Genomic DNA, 19,315 nt, shown 5'->3' with positions numbered 1-19,315 from the left:
AGTTTTTTTTCTGAACTTGGCGTAACATGGCTCTAGCCTGAGAGTGGTAGGGAGGGCGTTCCATTGTTTAGGGCCTGCAATGGATAGTGCATGGACCCTAGTAGAGGAGAGGTGGGCTTTTTTCAAAGGGGGAATGGAGAGGGTGCCTTTGTTGACAGTGCGAGTGGGTCGTTCAGTGCGTATAGGACGAAAGGGTTCATCCAACCAATTGGAATTGTGCGAGTGGATGGACTTGTGCACTATGGTTAGAATTTTGAAGAGAATTCGGGATGCGATGGGGAGCCAGTGGAGTTCTTTGAGTATTGGGGTAATGTGATCAGCTTTCCTTGAGTTGGTGATGACCCTGGCGATGGCATTCTGGAGCATTTGTAAGGGCTTGGTGGTGGAGGAGGGTAGGCCAAGGAAGAGGGCATTACAGTAGTCCAGCTTTGAGGAAAGGGTGGCTTGGACGACGGTGCAGAAGTCATGATAGTGGAGGAGGGGTCTGAGTTTCTTCAGGATGTGAAGCTTGAAGAAACCTTCTTTGAGGATGGAGTTGATCTGTTTTTTGAGATTGAGTTGTTGATCTATGATAACCCCAAGGTCTCTTACTGTGGGTTGGGGTGTTATGACGTTGAAAGCTGGATCGTTGGAGATCGGTGGTTTGGGAGGGAGGTGAGGAGAGATAAGGAGCAGCTCTGTTTTGGAGGAGTTTAGAGCGAGGTGGATGTTGGTGAGGAAGTCATTGATGTTGGCAAGACATGTGTTCCAGAAGGCAAGGGCATCTGAGAGAGAGTTGTGAATGGGAATGACGATTTGGACGTCATCTGCATAGAGGTAGAATTTGAGGCCGAGGTCTGTGAGGAGCTGACATAGAGGTGTGAGATAAATGTTGAAAAGGGTGGAGGAGAGGGAGGAGCCTTGTGGGACACCTTGAGACAAGGGATAGAGTGTGGAGTTGGCGTTTCCTATCTTGACGGAGAACTTTCTGTTAGATAAGTAGGATTTAAACCATAGTAGGGCTAGGCCTGAGATGCCTATTTCGGATAGCCGGTTGATGAGGAGGTTATGGTTGATGGTATCAAAGGCAGCTGAGATGTCGAGTAGGGCGAGGAGGTAACAGTTGCCTCGGTCCATGCCTATGAGTAAGTGGTCCATGAGGGAGAGCAGGAGGGTTTCTGTATTGAGGTATTTACGGAAGCCGTATTGGGCTGGATGCAGAATGTTGTTGCTTTCTAGATATTCTGTAAGTTGGATGTTTACAATCTTTTCCATAATTTTGGATAGGAAGGGCAGGTTAGAGATAGGGCGGAAGTTAGCGGGGTCTTTAGGGTCTAGTGTTGGTTTTTTTAGGAGGGGCTTGACAATAGCTTGTTTAAGAGCATCTGGGACAGAGCCTGAAGAGAGGGAGGAGTTTATGATGTCTGCGATGGGTTTGGATATAGTGTTCGGGATGGAGAGGAGGGATTTTGTGGGAATGGTGTCTGAAGGGTGGGAAGCTGGTTTGAGTTTTCTGAGAATAGATTCCACTTCTTTAGCGGAAGTCAGGTCAAGGGTTTGGAGGGTGGGTGAAGTGGGGGAAGGTTGGAGGGAGGGGGAAGGGGAGGTGGATGGAGAAGGGTGTTGAAATCTGCGGAGGATGTTGGTGATTTTTGTGAGGAAATACTGGGCGATTTCTTCGCTCTTAGTGGAGGCATCATTCTCAGGGATAGTGGGCTGAGAGGATTTGGTGAGGTTGGCAACATAATTGAAAAGGGCTTTCGGGTTGTACATGTATTGGTGGATCTTAGCTGAAAAGTAGTCTCTTTGTTTTGAGGGTGGTTATTCTATATTGGTGAAAGGTAGTTTTGAAACTTGAGGCGAGTTGGGGTGAGGGGGCTTTACGCCAGTTTCTCTCACGCTGCCTGAGGGTATTTTTTAGGGATCTTAGTTCAGTCGTGTACCAGGGTTGATGATTTTTTGTGGGTTGGGTAATGTTACGTCTGGAGATGGGGCATAGTTTGACAGCAATTTCAAGAGTCATGCTGAGCCAGGATTTGATGGCAGTCTCTGGACTGGAGCAGTCAAGGCTAGTGGATGTGTTGGAAATGGCAAGAGCCAGTTCATCTCCAGAGCAGGGTTTCCTGAAGGTGAAGGTGGTGTTGTTTGAGGGAGTGGGGGTAGTAGGGAAGTTAAGGGGGAGGAGGGCTTTTATGAGGAAGTGGTCGGACCAAGGTACAGGGGAGCAGGTGGGGGGGTGGGATGGTAGGAAGCAGTGGTTGATGAATATAAGGTCAAGGGAGTGACCAGCTTGGTGCGTGGGGAGGCAACAATTTGTCTAAGGCCTAGAGCTTGGAGTGCAGTAAGGAATGCCTCACAAGAAGGGGTAAGGGGGGTGGCATCGACATGGAGGTTGAAGTCTCCTAGTATGATGGAAGGGATTTCAATGTTTATGTTGGCAGATAAGAATTCAATTAAGGGGGAGGGGTCCCGTTCGATGGATCCAGGAGGGGCATAAATGAGACAGATTTGCAGTGAGGGGGCTTTGAAGAGGCCAATTTCTAGCTTGGAGGGTGATGTGGTGTGGGAGAGTTTGAGATTAAGGTGTTTCTTGAAGGCTAGGAGGATGCCACCTCCTCTTTTCTTGGGTCTTGGAATGGATAGGAATTTGTAGGATTGTGCAGGTAGCTGGTTCAGGAGGACAATGTCTGTTTCTTTGAGCCAGGTTTCCGTGATGGCACAGATGTCTGGCTTGGTGTCAGTGAGGAGGTCATTTAGGATGGGGGTTTTTTTGGAGAGTGATTGGGCGTTGAACAGAATGATGGAGAGGGTAGTGAGTCCAAGGAATTGGTTGAGGGGGGTAGTGAGGATAGGGAGGAGGGATTTGTAGGGGGGGGGGTGGGACGGGGGGGGGATGGGAATGGGGGAGTCTGTTGTGGGGGAGGTGGATGCGGTTGATGTGTTGTGTGGTCATAGTGGGTGAGTAGGCAAAGGAGGAGGGAGGGAGAGGGGGTAGGTAAAAAGGAAACTGAGAGGATATAGGGTAGTACAAGGCGGGGATTAAGGTATCAAGGAGTTAAACTGAGAGAAGGGCACTGAGGGAAGGGCACAAAGCTGATTAGGTAGGGTAAGAGGTGTAAATAGTGTACCATGCAGGTTATACAATGCAGGTCAGACAATGCAGTTTACATATCCCTGGCAGAGTTTGTAAGATGTGCAGCATTTTAAGAAAACATGAGTGATCAGGCAAAATGTTTTTAATGTTTCAAATTAAACTATTATGTATTACAGAATAATACAATCATTAAACCATAGCAATAAGGGAAATAATAAAATGGTCCTGTTCAAAAGTTTGCATACCCTTATTTCTGAATATCGTGTATTGTCCCTTGTTGCATCAGTGACTTCTTGCAGTCTGTTGTGAATGAAGCCCTTTCTTTTCTCATGTTGTAAAGCTGCCCATTTCTTTTGGCAAAAGTCCTCCAGATCCTGTAAATTCTTTGGTTGTCTATCATGAACTGCATGTTAGAGTTCTCCCCAAAGTGGCTCAATGATGAGGGCAGGAGATTGTGATGGCCACTCCACAACCTTCACTTTCTTCTGCTGCAACCGCTGCAGGGTTGACTTGGCCTTATGTTTTGGATCTTTGTCATGTTTGAAAGACCAAGTGTGCCCCATTGTGCAGCTTCCTGGCTGACTAATGCAAATTCTCCTCCAATATTTTCTGATAGGATGCTGCATTCATCCTGCCATCAATTTTGACTACATTCTCTGTACTACTGTAGCTCACCACCCCCACCCCAAAACAGCAGCGAACCACCTCCATATTTCACGGTAGGGATGGTGTGCTTCTCTTCATAGTGCTTATAGTTATTACCATAAAGTTCAGTTATCTTGTTCCAGAAGTTTTGAGGCTTCTCTAGATGCTATTTTTGGCATATTTTAAGCAAAGCTGTTTTTGTAGCTTTGGTGCAGCAATGGCTTTTTTTTTCTGGAAACTCTACCATGCAGCTCATTTTTGTTCAAGTATCTTTTTATTGTACACAACTTTGTTTCAGAGAAGCCTGAATTTCAGTAGAAGTTACTTGGGGGGGGGGGAGGGAGGGAGTTATTTGCATCCCAGCAAATTTTCCTGGCAGTTGTTTGAAATCTTTCTTGCTTTACCTTGGTATTAACAGAACCCATAACTTGGTACTTCTTGATCAGAGTTTGAACAGTACTGATTGGCATTTTCAAATCTTTGAATATCTTTTTATATCCTCTTTCTGATTTATAAAGTTGAACTACTTTTACTCACAGGTCCTCTGACAGTTGTTTTTGCTTTCCTCATGTTTCAGTAACCACCAGAGTCCGTGCAGCCCTGGATGAAATGCACAAGGGTTTCTCAAGGGCTAAAAAACTCATTGTACTTAGGGTCTGGGTATAAATAATCAATCAAACAAGGCATAGGTGTGGATACCTACCCTTAGGTGCCAACTCAACCTGTGTCAACTTGAGTGTATATTATCAGCCCATATTTTGAAGAGTATGTAAACTTTTGAACAGGACCATTTTATTTCCCTTATTGCTGTAGTTTGTTTAATGATTGTGTGTGTTTCTGTGATGCATAACAGTTTTAGTTTGAAACACATTGAAAATAAGACATGTTTTGTCTGATCAATTCTCATGTTTTCTTAAAATGCTACACATCTTACAAATTTTGCCAAGGGTATGTAAACTTATGAGCAGAACTAGAAATGGTGCAGATGAGGGCATGGAAAATGATAGATAGACTGGAACAGCTCTCCTATGATTAGACTATATAGGGAACATGACAGTTTCTATAAAATCAGAGTGGGGTTGAAATGGTAGATAGGAAGCTATTTACCTTCTCTTATAATACGAAGACTAGGAACACTTAATGAAATTACTTAACAGATTTAAAACAAATTGTAGAAGTACTTTTTCACTCTGTACACATTTAAGCTGTGGAATTTGATACTGGAGGATGTGGTCAAGGTGACTGGCATAGTCGGTGGAATGTAAGGAAAGAAGGAACAGCCAATAAAATATTAACAAGGTAGACCCCCCCCCCCCCAAAAAAAAACAAACAAAAAAAAAAACAAACAACCAAAAACTATTATACCTGAGTAACAAGAAATTTAGATCTCTTTTTTTGGGATCTGCTGGGTACTTGTGGCTCGAACTGATCTCTGGCGACAGGAAGCTGGGCTTGGTATGTCCCAGCATGGCTTTATATTCCACTTTTTATGACTTAGTGAGAGCTAAGGAACTCATAGGCAAGCCAGTCAAGACCTTGCTCTGTTTCTGCTGGTCTTCTCTATCATGCACCCATCTTATTTCTTTAATTTTTTTTGCATGATTGAGAAGACCAGGATAGACCAAACAGTCTTTCTTGTTTGACTTGCTGACACCAAAATTTCCCCATTTTAGTTAAAATTGTTGTATGAAAGGTCCCTTACCTCTGATCTGAAGTGCTGCCGGCATGATGTTGCATCAAAGGAACATGGCTAAACTTCCTGCAGCTCTGATACACTCAGATAACATCACATCCTGCCTTGTATTAAAGAAGGCTCTGAACTACTCCTCAGTGCCTTTGCAACAGATCCCCTGTTTTCTTTTACAATGCCAGTTGCCCAGCATGTTACTGGTATTCCTGCTGCCGCGCTTCCTGCCTTGCTCCTGGTGTCGTCCTTGTATGTCCTGTGATTACCTGTTCCACTCTCTATTCTTGTCTGCCCTGATGCTTGTTCCTTCATTTCACATCTCACCCGCAGACCAGATTCCATTCTTCCTCTGCTTGGCCAGCTGTCTAGTCTGTCACCATCTTTGTATCACGATAGGAAAGTCTTGCCAGTTGCTAGACCTGAGGGGGAGCTTGTTGGCTAGGCAGAAGACCTACTCTAGGGGTGTGTCCACCACTTCCTGTTGGAGCTTATCTTGTGCTCCTACAAGAGGGGCAGTGCAAACGTAAGTGGCACAAGGGCTCACTAGTGCCCCCCCTCCCCCCCCCCCAATGTGACAGATTGCAAAGGCCATGAGCTCTGCTGACTTAGTGGTGCTTCATCTTTTGTAAGGTTTGGCCTTGCAAGTCCAGGAACTCACCGCTTCTCTGCAAACTCTATCTCAGTGTATGGATACTAGACTGTCACTGATCCCAGCTTTTCATTCTCCATGTCCAATTCCAGCTCCTCTGGTGTCGCAGCTTCCTTCTGGGAAACCTGCTATTCATCTTGCTCCTCCAGCTTGCTATAATGGGAGTCTCAAGAACCCCCAGCAGGCCTTGGAATAGTGCCACATAATTCTTGAATTACAAGCTGTTAGTTTCCCTTCAGATTGGGCAAAAGTGGTTTGTCACTCCTCACTGGACAGGCCCTGGCATGGGCTTCCCTGCTATGAGAGCACAATATCTCCTCCCCTAACAATGTGACTGACTTCCTGGCACATTTCTGGAGAGTTTTTGAGGCACTAGGCTGCTCTTCCTCTGCTGTGGCTGACCACCTACATCTCCACCAGGGCTCATAAACAATGTGTCAGTATGAGATTCAGTTTTGGGTCCTGGCAGCGGTACATAGCTGGTACAAGAAAAGCTTAACAGGTCTTTTGGCAAGGGTTAGCTGTGCAGATCAAAGATTAAGTTGTTGGTTGAGAGGTTCCCACATCTCTGGATGTGTTGATTACCCTCTGTACCCAAATAGACATTTGCTTCCAAGAGAGGTCTTGGGAGCAAGGCCAAACCCATGTAGGTTCCATCGTCCACTAGTGGTCCCAACCAAAGATGCTAATCCAGGGGTGGACAAGTTTGTCCTTGAGAGCCACAAACAGCTCTGGTTTTCAGGATAGTCACAACAAATATGCAAGGGATTAGATTTGCATGCACTTTCTCTATTGTATGCAGATATAATCTCATGCATATTCATTGTGAATATCCTGAAAACCAGGGGTGTTTGTGTCTCTGGAGGACAGGAGTTGGCCACCCCTGGGCTAATCCTTTGGCTTTTCAGGAAGAACCCAAGTTTTCATGTGGAGAGGTCCTACCTGACAGAGGATGAGAGATGACTGCATCAGAACCTGTGCTTCTGTTGTGCCACGTCTGGGCATCATATCAGTACCTACCCCTTGAGGCTGGAAAACTTCAGTGCCTAGAGCTGGCTGGGGAGGTAGCTCTGGCTTCCTAAACTAATACTCCTCTCTCATAGATAATCCTGCCAGTCTACCTCAAGACAAATTTGGGTTCTGGTCGACTCCTTCCTAGACTCTGGTACAGCGGGCATTTTCATTGAAGAGACTCTGCTTCACCATTGTGTCATTTCAGTGGACCTGCTTCCCCATCCATTCCTAATCTTCTCTATTTATGGAGAGCTGCTGTCTGGGAGAATCACAGCTGTGACCTGATCCATGACTCTGAGTGAGCCTCCTACATCACGAACTAATCTCACTTCATGTCCTCAAGCACTCTGTCAACTCCCTAGTCTTGAGTTTTCCCTGGCTCCGATGGCATGGTTTACTGTGGATTGGTCTACAGGGGGTATCCGGTTTTGGAGCCCATTCTGCCTACGCCATTGCCTTGATCCAGTCATCCCTTCTACTGTTGTCGCAGTCTTGGATCTTGTAGTACCACCTGGTCTCTCTTGGGCCTATGCAGCCTTCCATGACATATTCAACAAAAAAAACCCCAAAACACAAGCAGAGATCCTTCCTCATCGAGCATATTACTGCCCCCTTGATCTTCAGCTGGGAAAGGTTCTGCCTCATGGCAGAGTGTACCCTTTGTCTGTGCTGAAGATCCAGGCAAAGACTGAATATAGAAACATAGAAATGACGGCAGAAGAAGACCAACCGGTCCATCCAGTCTGCCCAGCAAGCCTTACACTTATTTTTCTCATACTTAACTGTTTCTCTTGGCTCTTAGTAACCTTATGTTCTAATTCCCTTTTCACCCCCACTATTAATGTAGAGAGCAGTGATGGAGCTGCTTCCAAGTGAAATATTAAGTTTGATTAGTTGGGTAAGCGGCAGCATAGCTCTCTGCCATGAAGCAGAGGGCAATGCTGGAAATGTGTGAAGTATCAGTTTTTCTTTTCCCCTGTCATTGAAGCAGGGAGTCATGCCGGGCATGCCTTGAAAGTCACATTAACTATCATCAAATATTGAAAAGCCTAATAATTGGTAATACCTATAGCCCATGAACCCATCCCTGTTTTTTTCTTTTTTTCTTTTTTTTTTTTTTTAATTGGGAGATGGATGCCCTTCATCCTTCTACTCTGTGAAGGTGGACACCTACCACTGGCCACTGGCATCCCGCTCCGTGAATGCCTCTGTGGCTACTGCCGCTCCGTGCAGTATTTTACTACCTGCTCTTTATATGCGTCCTCTAGACCTGATGGATCCACAATGTTTATCCCATGCCCCTTTGAAGTGCTTCCCAGTTTTGGACTTCACCACTTCCTCCGGAAGGGCATTCCAGGCATCCACCACTCTCTCCGTGAAGAAATTCTTCCTGACATTGGTTCTTAGTCTTCCTCCTTGGAGCCTCAGCTCGTGACCTCTGGTTCTGCTGATTTTTTTTCTGTTGGAAAAGGTTTGTCGTTGTCTTTGGATCGTTAAAGTTTTTCAAAACCTGAAATGAGGTTTTTCTATCTTTCCTTATTCAAGTTTCTTCTTTGTCGCCAAGAAGGATGAATCTCTGAGGCTCTATATTATGGTGGCCTAAACGCTATCCCTATTAAGAACAAATATCCATTACCCCATATTCCTGAACTCTTTGATTGCCTCCAGCATACCAAGATCTTCACTAAACTGGATTGTCGAGCCTACAATCTCATCAAAATCAGACGAGGAGGTGAATGGAAGACTGCATTTAATGCAGGGGACTGACATTACAAACATCTGTTTCCTACAAGTTGAGCCCTTGGGTTCCAGACACTAGCGGGACTTAGATGAAAGTCCCACAGGGTGGTCAGGATGAGAGAATCCAAGGCCGGGCCAGAGTCAAATCAGGCAGATAAGTCAGAGCAAGAGAGTGGTCTGGGTCCATAATAGAGGTCAATACCAGACAGGCAGGCAAGGGACTAGGATGAGGCAGGACAGGCTCAACTACGCAAGGCTGGCTCAAGCTTTGGAACAACACCTACCGCAAGCAGGAGGACCTGTTGCTTAGGTAATGTAGGGGAGCATGACCGGAGCCTTTTTACCCAGCCACGAGATGTCATCAAAGCATACCGACAGCCCCCTTTCCCACTGCATGACCTTTAAAGGGTGCCATCTATGCACTTGGGGGGGAATGTATTCCTGCCGTACTGGGACTGCTGGTGTCTAAGGGTGAGCATTGCTAGTCATGGGAAGACCCCCATGACTGTACCCCTCCCAAAGCTTCTAGGCTTAGGTTTTTGGGGATGCTGTCAGAAGTCCCTTACCATTTGGGGGCTTGGAGATTGGATGCAGGTTCCCATGAGTTCTTCTGGGAACCAAAGTCTTCCAAAAGATGAGATATTAAAGACCTTTTCGACACCTCCTGGTATCAGTGAACTCCTGGACTTCAAAATCAGTATCTAACTTTTTCAGATAGTTGGACTGAGATGCTGATGTGAAGGCCAAGATAGCAGCAGTTTCAGAAGGGAAACACAAAATATATTATGAATTTTCAGCATGGGTGGCAGTTTTAGCTGATAGGTAACACCCCTATTTGCTGTGTAATGGGGAACAGTACAATAAACCTAGGTGTGAATTTAGTTGAGGGCATTTTGAGACGTTTTGGGTGATTAGCCATGATCTGCTCTCCAGGTTTGAACTGTGGTGCTAACCAGTGCATCTTGTCAGTTTTTGTTTTGTGTACTGGCTGGCAGCCACAGTAAGTAGTTATGTTCTGTGCCATAAGTCTTTGAGATTGTGACCCACATTATTAGCTGCTGGACAGGAGATAGGGAGTGGTACCCTAGGGTGGTGACCAAAGACTATCTATCTGGAATGGTAAAAATCTAGAAGAGCTCCCCACATGGTTGTAACAGAACTCTGCTCATTGGAGGAAAGAAGCCCAATTGTCTTGGTGCTCATTGACATATGCCCTTAGGAAGCTTTTGAGGTCTGCCTATTACTTTGCAGATGATACGCAGAGGTGAAGACCAGTGTGATGCCAAACTTCTTAGAGACTTCCAAAATTGGGCAGTGAACTGGACACCTCGGTCTGAGAGGATATGACAAGGAAGTCCATGTAGAGTGAAGGTATGTTGCACAAAGAGGCAGGCCAACTCTAGAGTGGATGGCAGGCTGAGATGTGGAATGAAATGAGCTATCTTGGAAAAACGATCTACCACTACCCTTATAGTGGTGTGGTCATTAGAGAGGAGATGATCAGTGACTACATTGGTGGCCAAGTGGGTTCAGGGTTCCTTGGAGTCTGGCAATGAGTGTAACAGCCCTAAAGAGTAAGCCTGAGAGCTCTTATGCCTTGCACAGGTGGAACTGGATTCCATGTAGCTTTTCATATCTTGCTTTACTTGAGTCCAATATTGGGAGAGGATTAGCTCCAGGGTTCTGTTGACTGTGATGTATCCAGCCAGGCAGGAATCATGGGCCCATTTGAGTACTCCTCTTCCCCCCCCCCCCCCCCCAAACCATTTAGAGACGGTCTTCCAGGGTGGTACAGGTATGGCAGCAGTGGGTACAATCCTTGCTGAATCTGATATGGTGAAGGGCTTTGGGGTATCCTTGGTCTCAAAAGATCGTGAGAAGGTGTTGGCCAGTAATGTAATTCGAAGTCAAAGCGTTGGAAGAACAAGAACTACTGGGCCTGTTGGATTCCGCATTTTAACTTGCAGCAAGTATTCCAGGTTCTTGTAGCCTGTCAACATGGTGATCGGGGGTTTGGTGCCTTCTAATAGGTGATGCCACTCTTCCAGCACCAGTTTTATTGCTAGAAGTTCACTGTCTCCAATCGTAGTTTTTCCTCCATGAGGTGAGGTGTGTGTGGGGGGCGGGGGGTTGAGAAGTAGGAGAATGGTAAAAAGGTTCCATGGTAATTGTTTGGGCAAGAACAGCCCCTACCCTAATGTTAGAGGCATCTACCTCCAAAACAAAGAGCTTTGATAGGTCCATATGATGAATGCAAGATTCCCAGAGGCATTCCTATTTGAGATGTTTAAAGACCTGGATGGCCTCTTCTGGCCGGTGGCTGATGTCGGCATCGTCCTCTTGTGAGTATGGTGAGAGGAGCTGCCAATAAGGAATAACCAGGTATGGCTATAATTCGCAACACCCAAGAAGTGTTGTAGGACCTTGAGTCCCACAGGCTTAGCCACTCCAGAATGGCCTTCTGCTTTTCAGGGTCCATGCAGAACCTGTGCATAGATGATGCTCTCAGTCTTTATTAGTCTGCTTTGAGACCTATGCCTGGCACAGCTCCTAGTGCTGTGCCAGGCATTGGGAGAAGATGAGAATATCTAAGTATATGTGAGTATGAGGTCCAGGAACACTTCATTGTGTGTATTGGTAGACAGTAGGGGCATTTCATGCCAAATGGCATAACTAGATGCTCATAATGGCCATCTCTGGGGTTTAAAGACCATGTTCATTTGTTGCCCTCTCTGATCTGTATAAGATTGTAATCCCCATATAGTTGTTTTGTAAAGATTTGCGCTCCTTGGTGGCAATCAAACAATTTTATGATGTGCAGTAGAGGATAACTATTTTTCCATGTGATCACATTAAAACGCCTATAATTTTTTTAACACTCTGTTAAACATCGATACTTTGTAAACCGTTGTGATGGTGAAACCGAATGACGGTATATAAAACTCGATAGATAAATAAAATAATCTATGCAGGGCCTAAGTGAACAATCCTTTTTTTTTTTCCCTACAAAGAAAAAGCCTGCTCCTGTAGGAGAATACAAGGGCTGGATGAATCCTCTCTCCAAATTTTCTTGGATATACTTAGAGATGGCCTGTGTCTCAGGTTCTGAAACTTGACTTCTTGGAGATGATATCCTTGGTAGAAGATCTATTTGGCAATCATGGGCCCAGTGAGGTGGGAGTTTCTCAGCCTGTTGCTTGCTGAAGATATCCAAGAAGGCAGTGTACTGAGGTAACAAGCCTAGTAGGTTAGGAGCCACTAGCCTTGGCTATAGTGATTGGTGGCAGGATCAGAGTAAGGCAGTTTCTCCTACAGGAAGAACGCCCATGAGCAAATTGCAATGTGTCTGGGCTTATGATATAGGCGAAGCTAGGGCAGCCCAAGAATTAACAGGGTTGACTGCCTTGGGTAACACACACAAATCAGTGCGTTTGGTGTGAGGGGGAGCAGCAACCACAGTTAGGCAACCAGACACAGGCTTGCCGTAAATGGAAGAGATGGTGAGTTCTTGTCAAGTTGGTTGTGGGCAGGATATGCTGCCCGAACTAGTGCTTCCTCAGTTACCTCCTGCCAGAGGGTCTAGGAAGGCCTCTGTGGATTGTGGTCTTTTCACTTGTAAAACAAACAGGGACCACTAATGTAGAGTGAGGGATTTGGCCTAGGTCTGCCCCTCTGACTACCCTAGGTGTGTTAGTTTTCCAACTTCTTGGGCAGTGGCCAGTGAAGTACCCCTGACTAACATAATAAAGGTAGAGATTTAAATGTCTCCACCTGTGTTTTCCTCCTCATTAAGCTTGGAGTGTCCCAGTTGCATAGGATCTTTCAAGGGAGTTGCCTGTACAGGACCAGGCAAAGATGCTAAGGAATGCTGGACCAGAGGAGCCAGATGAATGGGATGACTGCAGACTGCTCTCTTGTGCATGTTTTGGAACCTGAGATCCACACTGATGGCTAGGGCAATCAAGCCCTCTAATGTGGGCAGAATGTCATGGCCTGCTAGCTTGTCTCTGATTCGCCCAAGTAATCCTTGCCAGAACATAGCAGTCTGACTGTCTTCGCTGCAGCCAAACTCAGAGGCCAAGATTTGGAATTGCACAGCATACTCACCCACATTGCGAGTCCCTTGACTGATTCTCAGCAATTCCATAGCTGCAGATGAGGCCCAACTTGTTTAGTCAAACCGACAAAACTGATGTAGGAAATGATCAATTCTGGAGGAGCAGATCTTATTCATCCCACAAAGGTGAGGCCCAAGAAAGGGTGGAGCCACCCAATGGACAGCATGTATATTACCTTTGTGCAGTCTGAGGGAAAAGAACTGCTTGGAGCTAAAAATGCATTTTGTATTTATTTTATAAAGCCCCTGTATTCGTTGAGATCTGAAATACCTAGGAGGTGGCAGAAGGTGCGGCATGGTCCTGGGAGTCTAGCTGGCTCAGGTGGAAGCGGAGCTACTGGAACTGGCACCAGAGCTGGAGTTGGTAGCTGAGCCTGCATCATATCCATTGGTACTGCCAGTCTCTCGAGCAGACCAGTCACCTGGTTCAAGATATCTTGTTGCTGCTGGATATGCTGAGCCAATTCTGGTATGGCTTGAAGTGCAGATACATCCATAGTCCATGGCCTCTGCAACCTGTAATGTTAGTGGACCCTTGTGGTGTGATTTGACATAAACTAGTAGGTGAATCTACTAGGCCCATGCTGACAGCTGACTAATGCGCCCTAGGCTGGGACAAGGCTGGACCTTTGCCTGTACCAGCCCTTGGGCTCCAGAGGCCGGCAGGACTTAGGTGAGAGTCCTACAGGGTGGTCAGGATGATAGAATCTGGGGTCAGGCAGTTGTCAAATACCAGAGTCATGCCAAGGGTCAGGGCAGGCAAGATACTAGTCAGGGTCTGTAGCAAAGGTCACTACCAGACAGGGAAGCAAGGCTGGATGAGGCAGGACAGGCTCAAGAAAGCTGGAACAAGGTAGGATCAAGAATGCTGGAGCAACATGCTGAAAGCAGGAAGACTTGTTGCGGAGGTGCTGTAGAGAAGCGTGGCTGGGGCCATTAAACCCAGCCGCTTGACGTCCTTGAAGCGCATCGGCAGTCCCCTTTCCTGCTGCGGGACCTTTAAAATGGCACTGTGCATGCCTGAGGGGGGTGCGATCAGAAGTGACCCAGACTTATGGTGGCATTCTGCCACACAGGGACTGTTGGCATTTGAGTGAATGCTTTCGGTCGTAGGACAACCCTATGACCAGTAAATGTTATATTCATAAATTACATTTCTGCAGGAGATATCTGAAAAGGTCTTCTAGTATACCTGGATGATATTCTAAATTTTTCCCAGAGTCTTGCACAACACCGTTCCCAAGTGAAAACAGTCTTGTGACACCTTGAAAACAGATTATATGCAAAGCTTGAGAAATGCTCAGCGTCTGAAGATGGACCCTGCAGAACTAGCAGCCATTAGAGAATAGCCACATCCAATAGGACTCGAGGCCTTACAACGTTTCTTAGGATTCTCAAGCTATTATTGCCAGTTTTTCTCCATTATTCTTCGTTCATGGTGCCCTGGGCACCCAGTATCCAGCATCTCCCAAGAACACTTATAATGCCAAATAAAATTTACTTTATACCTTTTACTGAGTCTAAGTGTTCTTGTGTCCTTGGCCCTAAGCATGTACTATTATGTACACCCTGACACCTCTTACCCGCAAAAGGGCCAGCCCAAAAGACTGGCCTGAAGACTCCATCCAAGCCTTTGAGAGACTTTGTTTCAAATCCCTTTTATTAATTTAAGGTTAACATGGTATATAATAATAATCAAGGAATGCACTTGAAGATGTTTTTCTGTGCATCTCCAAGCACTTACACTAAGTTCATTATCATAGAACAACCAACTACCAACCCAAATCTTACCCCTCTCCCCTGTCACTGTCCATTTTATTTCAACATAAATGATCAAATAGATATACATTCCATACACCCGAGTAACCCAGAGATTCAGGGAGCTTTTGCTGAAGCACATTCAGAAAGAGGCTGCGGGCTCTGAGGTAGGGTCTGTAACTACAATTCCCATATCTTCAAAAAGGATTTATACTTAATAGTAAAGTCAATTTTTTCAATATGATATTCTATAGCACATAAATTATGTATAGCTATCTTCAACTGAGAGATCTTAGAAGCTTCTGTTTATCAACCATTGTAAAATAACCTTTTTTTGCTAACAAAAGCTTTTTCCGCCCCATTGTTTGATACATGTTTATATAAAAGTGAGGTTCTGTAGCTCATCAAACAAAATTTTATCATCCAATGGGACCACAGTCTGTCACCTCCTGAATATATTGCTATGCAGCGCCCCAGAACACCTGTAGGTGTAGACATAACCAAAATAAATGCCTCAATGTGCCTTTGGCTACTTGACAGTTATCAGGGAAAGTTTCATAGCCATGCTCGAGTAGCAGATATGCTCGCATTTAAAAATTTATGCTGAATTTCACAGTCTCACATTAGTGATGAGTGAGCGAGCTCTGGTAAAGATTTTAGCATAATAGCCCAGGGAGAGGGTTAGACCCAATTCCTGATTCCATCCATGTATAATACTACCATACATTATAAGGGCTTCTTTTTTCAAAAACATCTTATAAAAATGAGAGTATGCCCAAATGGATCTTCCCAGTCAAATCTCAGTTAATTCTTTTTGATTTTCTCGTGTAAGGTTCTGTAAACCTAGTGTCATTATGAAATGTCTTTTTTGGAGTTACAAAGAAGTGTTTATGATTTATCTCATTAGTATGTTGAAGCTGTTGAAGTGAGAGAATCTCAGCCTTATTTAATAAATGCATTAAAATTTGAATACCTTTAGTGTTCCAATCCTTAAATGCAGTATATTGAAACCCTGGGGCAACCCTTGTATCTGTAGATAGTGAGAGATTCTCCCATTAAGGTGGAGTTTAGAACAGAATCACTTCCAAGTCTTCCAGACAGGTAAAACTATTGCACTACTTCTCACTTGGACTGGAAAAAACGCCAGAGTACTATGTAGTAAAAACTGAGGATCCCATGGCAACATCAACTGTCTATCTCTAGGGGAGTGTAAAAAGTGGAGTCTATTGGCCAATCTCCAGGGTGCTGCAGATTGCAAGCTATGTTACATAACCACAAGTTGGAGAGACCCAATCCCCCTCTGTCCCATTTTCTAAGGCAATTCTAGGCTATTTTCCCCCGCAAAACAGTTACTAATTATAGTCTCTATTCCTGACACCTCTCTTTGTTAAATACATAGGCAAATTTTAGAGAACATATAGCCACATAGGTAACAATATCATCTGAAAAAGGACAGTTTTTTGCCAGGTATTTATAAGGGATATTCCATCCAAATTTGTAGCCTATGCCTAGTATGGTCCAATAAAAATTGGTGATTAACCCTTTTATGTAACCAGATCCCTAAATATTTAAAGGAATCTCTAGACCATTGCATACATAAACCTGGTCCATGCATTTCCACCACTTCTTCCTGCATGGGTATGGTCTCTGATTAATCTAGATTCAATTTCAAACCTGCCAAATGGCCAAAGCTTTAGAACTCCTTTAGAAGTACAGGGAGAGAGGGTCAGCAAATATATTCACCAAAATGTTTACATCTAGGTTTAAAAGGGAAATAGGCCTATGGGATCCTGTTCCGGCTTTGGTTAGACTGTAGTAATAGCGTGTTTTTTTTTTTAAAGGAAAAAATGGACCCCCCCCAATCAAAAATGTTCTTTATATGCTGCTCCCATGGAATGCAATAATTTATCACCCATGCCTTTTTTTTTTTTTTATTTAAAATTCAGCCGTATAGCCATCTTGGGCCCAAGCTTTTATCAATTTAGACTGCTGTATACCCTTTAGTATTTCTTGTAGGTATATAGGGGCATTTAATTTCTCTAATTGACTTTTGTTTAGATGGGGTAAACCCATCTCCCCCCAAATAATGCAATATCTCATTCCTGGCCACCATTTCACCTTATATAAAGTTTGATTAAAAAAAAATAGCTTCTATATTTTGGAATTTTTTCCAGAATTCACCACTTTTCCTGTTGATTCTTTCCTGGCTACTATATAATTTTGTCCCTTCCAATTTTTTATAACATTTGCCAAAATATCTCCTCTTTTGTTACTATAATGGAACAGTTTACTCTGTTGCAATCAAATTTTTCTTGACTTTCTGATGCGATAATTTATTTAAGGATATTTGACCCGCAATGAAGTTGGCCTTGGTATCTATAGATTGGTTGGCAGCATACGCCTTCTGGATAAGTTTTTTAAAATCTATCCTCGAACCGGAAAACGTTTAGTCAAGTACTTCCTTTCTGTGCTCACATTAGAGATTATCTCTTCTCAAAATAACCTTAGCTATTTTCCAAAAAAATCAGTGAATTCTGATGTGCTTTCATGTTCAACTCATCTCATTTACTCCTTAAAAAATCCTTAAAGTGCTGACTTGCATAAAGGTTGGGGAAACCTCCAAAGACTAATTGAATTTGTAGGTCATACTCCTTCCTTGTTAAACCACTCTATTGCATGATTCACCACTGCAAGGGAACATATTTTTGCCTTTGTAACTGTGCCAAAATCTTCCCTTCTCAACAGAAGATAATCTAGCCTGGAACAGATGCCATGAGCCACCTTTTGAGAGACTTAGAGGCCTTCAAGTCTGTGTCACTCCTCTAGCATCCAGACCCAGACCAACCCTTCTATCTCTAGGTAGATGCCTCCTCCGTTGGAGCAGGGGTGGTTCTCTTCCAGACAGCTGCAGATGGCAAACTGCATCCCAGTTCATTCTTTTCCAGGAAGTTTCTTTGGTAGAAAAGCACTACACCAGTGAGGATCAGGAACTTCTGGCTATTAAGCTCGCCCTTGAAGGAGACAGATATCCCTTCACTGTTACGATGAATCACAAGAACATTCTTCATCACCTACAAACTCCGGTGTTTTTCAATAGATTTAAGAACATAAGAACATGCCATACTGGGTCAGATCAAGCCCAGCATCCTGTTTCTAACAGTGGCCAATCCAGGCCATAAGAACCTAGTAAGTACCCAAAAACTGTCTATCCCATGCTACTGTTGCTAGTAATAGCAGTCACTATTTTCTAAGTCAACTTAATAGCAGATAATGGACTTCTCCAAGAACTTATCCAATCCTTTTTTAAACACAGCTACACTAACTGCACTAACCACATCCTCTGGCAACAAATTCCAGAGTTTTGATTGTGCGCTGAGTGAAAAAATCTTTCTCAGATTAGTTTTAAATGTGCCCCATGCTAACTTCATGGAGTGCCCCCTAGTCTTTCTATTATCTAAAAGTGTAAATAACTGATTCACATCTACCCATTCTAGACCTCTCCTGATTTTAAACACCTCTATCATATCGTATTTAACTTTAACATAGTCTTCTGTCCTGAGAAAAAGACCAGGGCGAATACCCATTCATGCTTGTTCAATCCATCTGATACTGCCACTGAGCCACAGTTCATTCTAGACCCAGCTAAGGTTCTTGCTGTGACTCCCTTCACCATTCCAGTCAGCAGGACAGTAATAGCCACACACCTTAGAGAAAAGGTCCTCAAGTGGGGCCATGACTCCAAGCTGGTCAGACATCAGGGATTCCAGAAAACTTTGGATTTGATTGCATGCCAATTCTGGTGGCCCTGGATTGCTCAGGATTTATAGGCATATGTTAACTCGTGCTCAAATTATGCCTGCAATAAATCAAATCCTCTCACCAGTGCCCCTGGGGTCTTCTCCAGCCTTGACCAGTCCCTGACAAGACCCACATTTCCTCTGTCATAACAGATCTTCCAGCGTCAGTTCACACAGTTATGTTGGTTGCGGTAGACCTCTTTTCCAGAATGCCATATCTATCCTTCTATCAGCTTTGTCATAAGCCTTCAATCTGGCACATCATTTCTTTAAAAAAAAAAAAAGACTTGCCTACCAGGGCACATTGTAACTGAGGGATTCTATCTCCTAGTGAAATTAAAGCGGGTATTATATAGCATGCTTTGCAAATGGAGCTGGTTTGAAAACAAGAAATGCCGTTACTAACTCTAGAGAAGCAAACATCAGCAGTCAAAATGCTGGCCGCGTAGGGCATATTTATTTAGCAGGTGTCAAACAAGAAAATACTTGATAGAAGATTGGTCTATATATCAAAGCAAGATAAGTGTTTTATGCTACGTTTGCAAAGCATGCTATATAATACCTGCTTTAATTTCACTAGGAGAGAGACTGTTTTAAAAGTAATTTTAAGTGCAGAAGAAAAATTGCCAAAAAGTGTTTATTACGTTCACTCTCAAAGGTAAATGATTATACCACAGTGGGGAAACAAGCCATTTGCTTGGCTGTTTCTACAATATATGATACCAGAGACAGCCTTTAAGGCACTCAAGCCCCTCCTTTTTGTTTTAGGATATGTATATCCTAAAACCTGACTGGCTGAGAAACCATAGTCTCATTATCTAAAATTAATAAATTA

General features: G+C 44.1%; 1 protein-coding gene across 1 annotated transcript in view; it reads left to right on the top strand.

Moving 5' to 3' along the window:
• The window catches only part of STK39 (serine/threonine kinase 39), a 484,232-nt gene that overhangs the window by 95,947 nt on the left and 368,970 nt on the right, over window positions 1–19,315 (top strand). The window lies entirely within an intron of this gene.

This window comes from Rhinatrema bivittatum, chromosome 6 (genome assembly GCF_901001135.1).
Source record: "Rhinatrema bivittatum chromosome 6, aRhiBiv1.1, whole genome shotgun sequence".
In the NCBI taxonomy this organism is placed as follows: Eukaryota; Metazoa; Chordata; class Amphibia; order Gymnophiona; family Rhinatrematidae; genus Rhinatrema; species Rhinatrema bivittatum.
The sequence above is the reverse complement of the archived record's forward strand: the minus strand, read 5'-3'. Positions and strand labels throughout refer to the sequence as shown.